The sequence below is a fragment of the Gossypium raimondii genome, chromosome 4 (assembly GCF_025698545.1).
Source record: "Gossypium raimondii isolate GPD5lz chromosome 4, ASM2569854v1, whole genome shotgun sequence".
NCBI lineage: Eukaryota > Viridiplantae > Streptophyta > Magnoliopsida > Malvales > Malvaceae > Gossypium > Gossypium raimondii.
The window spans coordinates 18,780,651-18,788,517 of record NC_068568.1 but is presented as its reverse complement, the minus strand read 5'-3'; the positions used below and the strand labels follow the sequence as shown (position 1 = coordinate 18,788,517).

Here is a 7,867-nt window from a genome sequence, read left to right as displayed (position 1 = left end):
GAAATAAAATTTGAAGAAGTTCATAAGAATAGAAGTTCGTAAGGAAGGAACAAGTTGGATCAACAGTACTATTTGTATAAAAATTAAGCATAAGAATTGATTTTTCGTGTTAATATTTATTTGAAGCATTATATTTTTTGCATAATGTTTTTGTTTCGAACTTCTCTCGACAGATAATTTGGTTAAAAATGAGTGGATGGATTAGTGCTATTATTTATTACGATGGAGAGGTCTGTGAAACTGAGAACGGCGTGGTTTCTTATCAGAGAACACATCGCGTCTGGCTTTTAACCAAAAGATAGAGTTGCTAGAACTTTGAAAAAGAATTAGGCGAAAAATCATCGGATCTACGGCAATGAAAGTACCGTCTATTAAGTAACGATTTTGTTCTTCAGTCGATTTCATAAGATATGACGCATTCGATATCAAAGGTGCTCGAGGGTTGGAGGCGATGGTTCAAACATACATCGACATTGGATCTATAACGCCCTGAATTTAGGCCTAGATGGAAATAGGTCTTGAGCGTGGGAACCCATAAAAATTTATGTGTGTAAGAAAATGACATAAATGAATGTCTTCTTTAGTGTTAAGTGATTTAGGAGTGTTTAGGAGTGTTTGAGAAGTCCTGGGATCAAGCCTAGGCTCTAGCAAAATTTTAGTTTTTCTTCTTAAGTAAACCTTGACTCTGGACCATAGGCCTTATAAATAAATGTGGTAGATTTACGTCACAAATGAGCTTGTGGCCTAGTGGTGGTGGCGTGACTTGGCTATTGTAAGAGCTTGGGTTCGAATATCATGGAATGCAAAGGGATATTTATTTTGTTTATTTGGGGTGAGAGAGGTGGAGTTTGACTGAAACTCTGCTAGATGAGGTGTGAATCGGTCAAGGAGGAGAAAATTAGGGGATGTCGTTAGAAGTTGGGTGATTTGGAGGAGAATTAGGAGGAGAAAATCAAGGAATTCAAAACCTGGAGAGTTGTAGCCGATTGGGGACTTGTGTATGCAAATTTCGGCTAGGAGTGTATTTTGTGTGATTTTCGACAATTTGAAAGTATTTTTGGGATATTATTGTGGTGCCAGTTTCGAGTTTTGGGTGTTGTGTCAACTAGTCTTGGTTTTCCTGAGTACCAAATCTTCTTGCTTTCTCATTTTTTGCGATTTCGTGCTCTACCTTTTTGATGAAATTGCTTTTGGGCATTTTCTTTGCTTTATTTCTTGAAGTTGAACCTTGTCTCTCTACTCTCGATCTTAATCCTCCATTTGGCCGAACCCTTGTCCCTCTTCTCTCACAATCAAAGCCGACTACACTATTTTTTTTCTTTCCCTCTTTATTCACCTTTCTTCTCCTCTCAATATATCTCTTTGTCTTGGCCGAACTTAACATCCATCTTCTTCTATAATTTTTATTTTGTTTCCTCCATTCTTTTACAAGTTAGTTCTCCTCCTCTCTTGTCCCTTGAACTCTATTTTTTCCCTTTTAAATACTAAGCTGACTACTCATTGGTATTTTGGTTTCGGTTTTACAAGACTTCAGAGATATCGGTTGGCATTTGTATGTTCCTTCTCTAGTTCGCTATTATTCCAGATATTATTGAGGAGTGAAAGGTGCAAGTGTTCTCGAGTTGTCGAAACCCTGTCTCCCAATATTTGATTAAGGTATTTTTGACACCTTGTTTTTGGGTATAAGCCATTTACTCTTAGATTCTGGAAGTGTTATGTATAAGGTTTTGGGCTACTTTTTAAGCGGTTCTATCTATCTATATGTCGTGTGTGCAGTTAAGCGCTAGGATACGTGTGGTTGATTCTTGACACGATCTAAGAGCACGTTTGGTTCGCTGTATTGGATTAGAGGTGTATTGGATTAGAGGTGTAATGGAATAGAGGTGTAATGGAATAGATGTGAAATAGCAAATCAACTGTTTGGTTGAATGTAATGGAATAGAGGCATAATAGTAATCTTGTGTTTGGTTGAATGGAATAGAGGTGTAATAGCATAATGGAAAAAACTAAAATGACTAGAATACCCTTAGCATAAATTTGTTTTGGTAAATGATTATTGTTATTGTTATTTAAATTTTAATAAGATTATTATTATCAATAATAAATAATTTAATCATATTTAAAAATAATTATTATTAAATATATTATAATTAAAATATATAATTTAATAAAATTCTTAATAATTAATATTCTTATATGAATTTACTCAAATCATAATATATGATACTATAAAATATAAATTAACATAATTATTATTAAATATATTATAATTAAAATATATAATTTAATAAAATTCTTAATAATTAATATTCTTATATGAATTTACTCAAATCATAATATATGATACTATAAAAGATAATTTAACATAATTATTATTAAATATATTATAATTAAAATATATAATTTAATAAAATTCTTAATAATTAATATTCTTATATGAATTTACTCAAATCATAATATATGATACTATAAAAGATAATTTAACATAATTATTATTAAATATATTATAATTAAAATATATAATTTAATAAAATTCTTAATAATTAATATTCTTATATGAATTTACTCAAATCATAATATATGATACTATAAAAGATAATTTAACATAATTATTATTAAATATATTATAATTAAAATATATAATTTAATAAAATTCTTAATAATTAATATTCTTATATGAATTTACTCAAATCATAATATATGATACTATAAAAGATAATTTAACATAATTATTATTAAATATATTATAATTAAAATATATAATTTAATAAAATTCTTAATAATTAATATTCTTATATGAATTTACTCAAATCATAATATATTGTACTATAAAAGATAATTTGAAATAATTAATATTAAATATATTTTAATTAAAATATATGATTTAATAAAATTTAAAATAATTATAACTAATAAAATTTAATAAGTGAGTAAGAATTGAACTCTAAAAATAAAATAAAAAACATAACCATATCGAATTATCATCAACAACTCGATTGAATTTACAACAATTCTGAATTAAATGGAAGTACTGCCTCAATATCTCACTTCAACTAAAAATATAAAGCAAGCATTCAATAGAAGAAATTCAAGCCGATACAATATCTCTTTCACCCTGCTCTCAACTCCAATTGGCCTTCCATGAAACCAATTCTTCACTTCAAACAAAATAGCTCACCAATCTAGCAGAAAACGAATCTTGTCCAAAGTTGCCATTGAAAATAACCTCCAACTTCATGTGTCCATTCCACAAGTTAAGGGAAAAGCAATCTCGCCAATTCGGATTTATATGATGCATTGATAAATCAGAAAAAGAAGGCCATGAGGTAAGGTTGCTAAAAATCACAATGAATCAAAAGTAATTTACCTCTCCAGAAGGCTAAATTGCCAAGAGCACATGTTTCCTCTAAAGCACCAAAACCGAAGGCATATTTGTTGACAAGTTGTAGTACTGCCTTAAGATCTTAGTTCAACTACAATATAAAGCAAGCATTCAAAGAAGAAATTAAAAGCTTAATTGTTCCTCGTTTTCAGCAGAAGGGAATCTGCCATTTTTCCCTCTACACTCTTTGTTGTCTTCGTTCCCGATAGTAGCAAATTTCTAAAGTCAAAGCTTAAACTCTAGGTTCGCTTACTTATACTACAATTCATTAAACCACATCCTTTGAAAAACACATCTATAATGTTAGATAAATTTTGTCTTGCATTGGTCACAACCTTGGCATTGAGACCACTAGAGATCAAAGTTATATAATTATAAAAGACAATGCACAGAAAATACCAACCACCTAGTCTTACATCAACATAAAAGCCTAAGTTATAAGAAAAAAACAATCTTTTTGACCCCTAATCACACCAAAAGGAGAAGGGGAGAGTAGCTACTTGAAATGGTACATTTTAAAGTTGCGATAATAAGGAAATAAGATTTGTCACTTTAACTTACAAGGAAATTAACAAGTATGATGATAATATTCCCAAGTAAACACATATAAAAGTGAACATGCTAGTGTGGCATAGGCAAACACGAAAAACCGAGAGGAAGTCAATGATTATATACTTACAGAGATAAAGATTGATTCAATCAATTCAGAGAGAAAAGAGTGCAGTGGCTTATGTATTAAGAGTTTTTCAAGCAACCAGGTGAACCTGAAATTAGCATTTCTTTCAGGATACAGAGTGAAAAAATGAAGAGATGGTTAAGAAAATGTCAACCAATAGATTTGCATAATCAAAAGCATTTTGTAGTCACCCACTTACCAAAAATTGTAAATGAAACCAAGAACTTGGCATGACTCTTTAGACAAAAGAAAATAATGCAATTAGCTACCTTCCATTCTAACCTTTCCAAGATTATACCCATTGAAAAAAACCAAAACTTGTCTAAGTTACCACTTTCACAGTTAGAAGTGACACCTAATTATCAGTCAATTCATCTTCATACAAAACTACCTGCGTAACAAACATGAATACTTCCCTAAATGCAAACTTAAGAATGTTAAGAAAAGCATACAAAATACAATGTATCATCTTTCATACCATGTTTATAGTTTAAGACGCTGACCTCATCACAGAAAAGAATTGGTTCTTTTCATGTGAGCGCAATGACACATCAAGCCATGATGTGCAATCCTCCCAATGGAGGCCCGAGCTCCCTCTAAAATTTTTTCCCTTGGGTTCGATTGTAATTTAAAATGACAACAAAATCATCATCAATCACTATCCTAAATATCCAGGACACAAAAATAAACCTTTGCAAAATTTCCTAGTCTCTAAATTCTCAAACAAAAATTGCTAATGCATGACATAGAACAAAAGCCTAATTCTAGCAACTCCTTTAAAAGAAAATATACCTTGTTTGAATCAAGCTCAACCATGTCACTTCCACAGTCATAGTCCAATATCACCTGCCGGAACGGTTTACTGAAACATCCAAATAATCAATTTTGCTTCACTTTTAGTTTAATATTCAAAAGTAAAATAAAATCAAACTAAATGATCGTAAACCGAATTTAAATCACCAAAACGTTAAATAAAATAATCGATATTTCTTTTACCTTCAATTTCCATTGAGCGTGAAGGAACTTCAACAGGAGGCAAACCTTCATGCTTCCAACCGGAAAAAGCATCTAATGCATTGAAACAAATATCGTTGCCGCTTGCGACGTCTTTAAGAGAACCAAACAACTTTCACCGAATATCATTTTCGGTAAAGTGGCGAAGTTTGGAGTCTTTGTTCCCATTGTTGGAGAGCCAATAAGTTGAGAATCAAGCGGTTACCACCATGAAACAGCAACAGGGTCGAGCGGATGAAGAAGAAGAAACAGTCTGCTAATGAGTGATGAGGAAGAAGCAGTTGTGGCGGCCGAAAGGAAGGAAAAAGTTATGGAATCATAAAAATTAGAAGAAGCAATTAGGAGGGTAAAACAGGGTAGAAGAAATGGGGAGAACTTAATACGCAGCAAAACAGAGCTTTTCATCCGGAATAGAAATCGGTGTATTTTAGGGATTAGGTCTGTAATGGATTAGACCTGTAATAACAATACACTGAACCAAACAATGGATTAAAGAGATATTAAGTGGGGCCCACCGATTACGGGTGTATTGGCATAGCCAATACACCCAACCAAACATGCTCTAAGTAATCTAGCTATACTCCTTTCGGTCAAGGTAAGTAGGATTTTTGTTTGGGGGTTAGATGAGTATGAACACTGTTAAGTAAGAGACTAACTGAAGGTTGGAATGAATGTAGGTTGGTGCTCAAGAGTTTTTGGCAAGTGTTCGTAAACAGGTGTGTGTACACACTCTGATTTGACTGTAGCACGCCAAAAGCCGAAAAGCCAGAAATACGACGATTGAGACCACATGGGCATGCGAATGCTCATGTGGTAAACCGAGCCCACAATTATGGGCAATAGACTGTTGAGGCCACCACGAGTGTTCTCGTGCTCTTGGGCCGAATATGGGCCTTGGGCCCATTTACACCATTATGACCATTTAGGTTATCCGTGTCTCATGAGGCGACTGTAGACCTTCGGAAAGGTTGTTAAATAATCGTAATGCCCCTAGAGGATAAATGACTATTTTTCTCTTTGAGGGTAAATGGATGATTCGTGCTATGGTTTGATTGACTTAAATGTGAACGATATGACTAATTCTGAGCATGACATACTACATACACGACATACTGCATGGGGTTGGGATCTGGTATTGGAGGAACTGATTGATATGTGAGGGTCGCACGGGTCACATAAGACGACTTGGACCCACTGATAGCTTTTAACCGATTATGTGATTTGCAGCTCTGCTGCAATATTGGTTAGTGCTGCAACCGGTGCTACATAAGGAGTGTAGGGATGGGTGGGTCGATTTAATCCCCACAAGAGTGTAGGGTTGGACAGGAGATGAAGTGCAGGGTTGGTATGGGTATTTATGCATTGCATATACTAATTCTGATATTGGGACGGGCTTTGGCCAAGATATATGTGATATGTGCCATTTGATATTGGCTCAGGCCTGACCGAGGCTGATGGGGGCTAAGGCCATTTGCCACTGTTACGTAATGGGCTAAGTCCCACACTGATAATATTATTGTTAAGGGATCAGGCCAAGACTAATTTTGTTTCTTTAATAAGGGGATTACACACTGAGTTTTCGTAAACTCACCCTCTCTTCTAACTGTGCAGGAAATCTTCAGCCATAGGCGGTTCTGTGCTACGAGGGACTCGGAGGTGGCCACACAATCACTGTTGTTCACTTTAGCTTTTACTTTATTTTAATTAATAAGTTGGGCTTGTTTTTGTAATAAGGCCTTTAATTTGGTTTTAAATTTTAATTGGGTTTTTTAACTTTCATATTTTATACTGTTAGTTAATCGAAAATGGATTTTTCAAAATAACTATTGTTTTCAAAGACACAAGCTTTAAACGTTAGAGTTTTTTTTAAATGCTTTCACATTTTAAATAAAATTAATATAACAAAAAGCAGTTAACAAGGCAAACATATGATTAAGTGCTCCGTTAGATATTAATAAGAGGTTTAAAAAAATAAGAAACAGGCTTGTCAACAAGCCAAATTTTTGAGAGACACTTCAATGTGACAGACCAGATTCGGCCATAACGTCTAGGCTGGGTTTGGGGTGTTAAATTTAGTGGTATTAGAGTCAAGTTGCAAAACTCAGGCTATGAAATGGGCATTAGTTTTTATTTTAAAGATGTTTACAAATGATTTTGAGGTAGTTTTAAAAGATTTCTTTTTGTGGCACACCGAGTCCCCGGCGTCAGACCAAGTAAGTTCTCCTGATACTTAAATCTATTTTAAACTGTTATATTGTAAATAGTTACTGGGCTTATTTTAAAGGATAGACTATACTGATATTCTTTAGCTGGAGTAAATCGAGAAACTATAGGGAACTAAAACTGTAGTGAGCTTGCGATTGTGAAAACAACTCTTAACTACTACTTCCATAAAACATCTGCTTAATTATTGAAACTTTGAGCTAAATTCATAAAATTTCTAATTCAGATAATATACGAGGCAATAATGAGCACTAGAAGAGGTGGAAGAGGCCGCGACAGAGGCTATGGAAGTGCCAGGGCTGGATCTTTGGCATCTGGCCATATGCCCAATGTTGAAGCGAGAGAGGCTCCAGCTTCAGCGGTACCCAAGACAGGGTCGTATGATCGAGTAGCTGGGGATGACGCATTGTCCCAAGCAATGCTAAGAATTCTGGATAGGGTCGCTAGGCCCAAAAATAGCAGTGGAAGCCGTGGGTCAATTTCGGAGCGACTTCGATCAAATGGAGCAGAGATTTTCAAGGGTATCGCAGGAGTGGCCCCTAATGTGGCCAAATATTGGTTGGAGGCCACCG

At 34.1% G+C, this 7,867-nt stretch overlaps 1 pseudogene; it reads right to left on the bottom strand.

The window, feature by feature from the left end:
- Positions 1 to 4,360: 4,360 nt before the first annotated feature.
- LOC105793382 (TIP41-like protein) lies at positions 4,361 to 6,698 on the bottom strand (annotated as a pseudogene).
- Between the last annotated feature and the right edge of the window lie 1,169 nt (positions 6,699 to 7,867).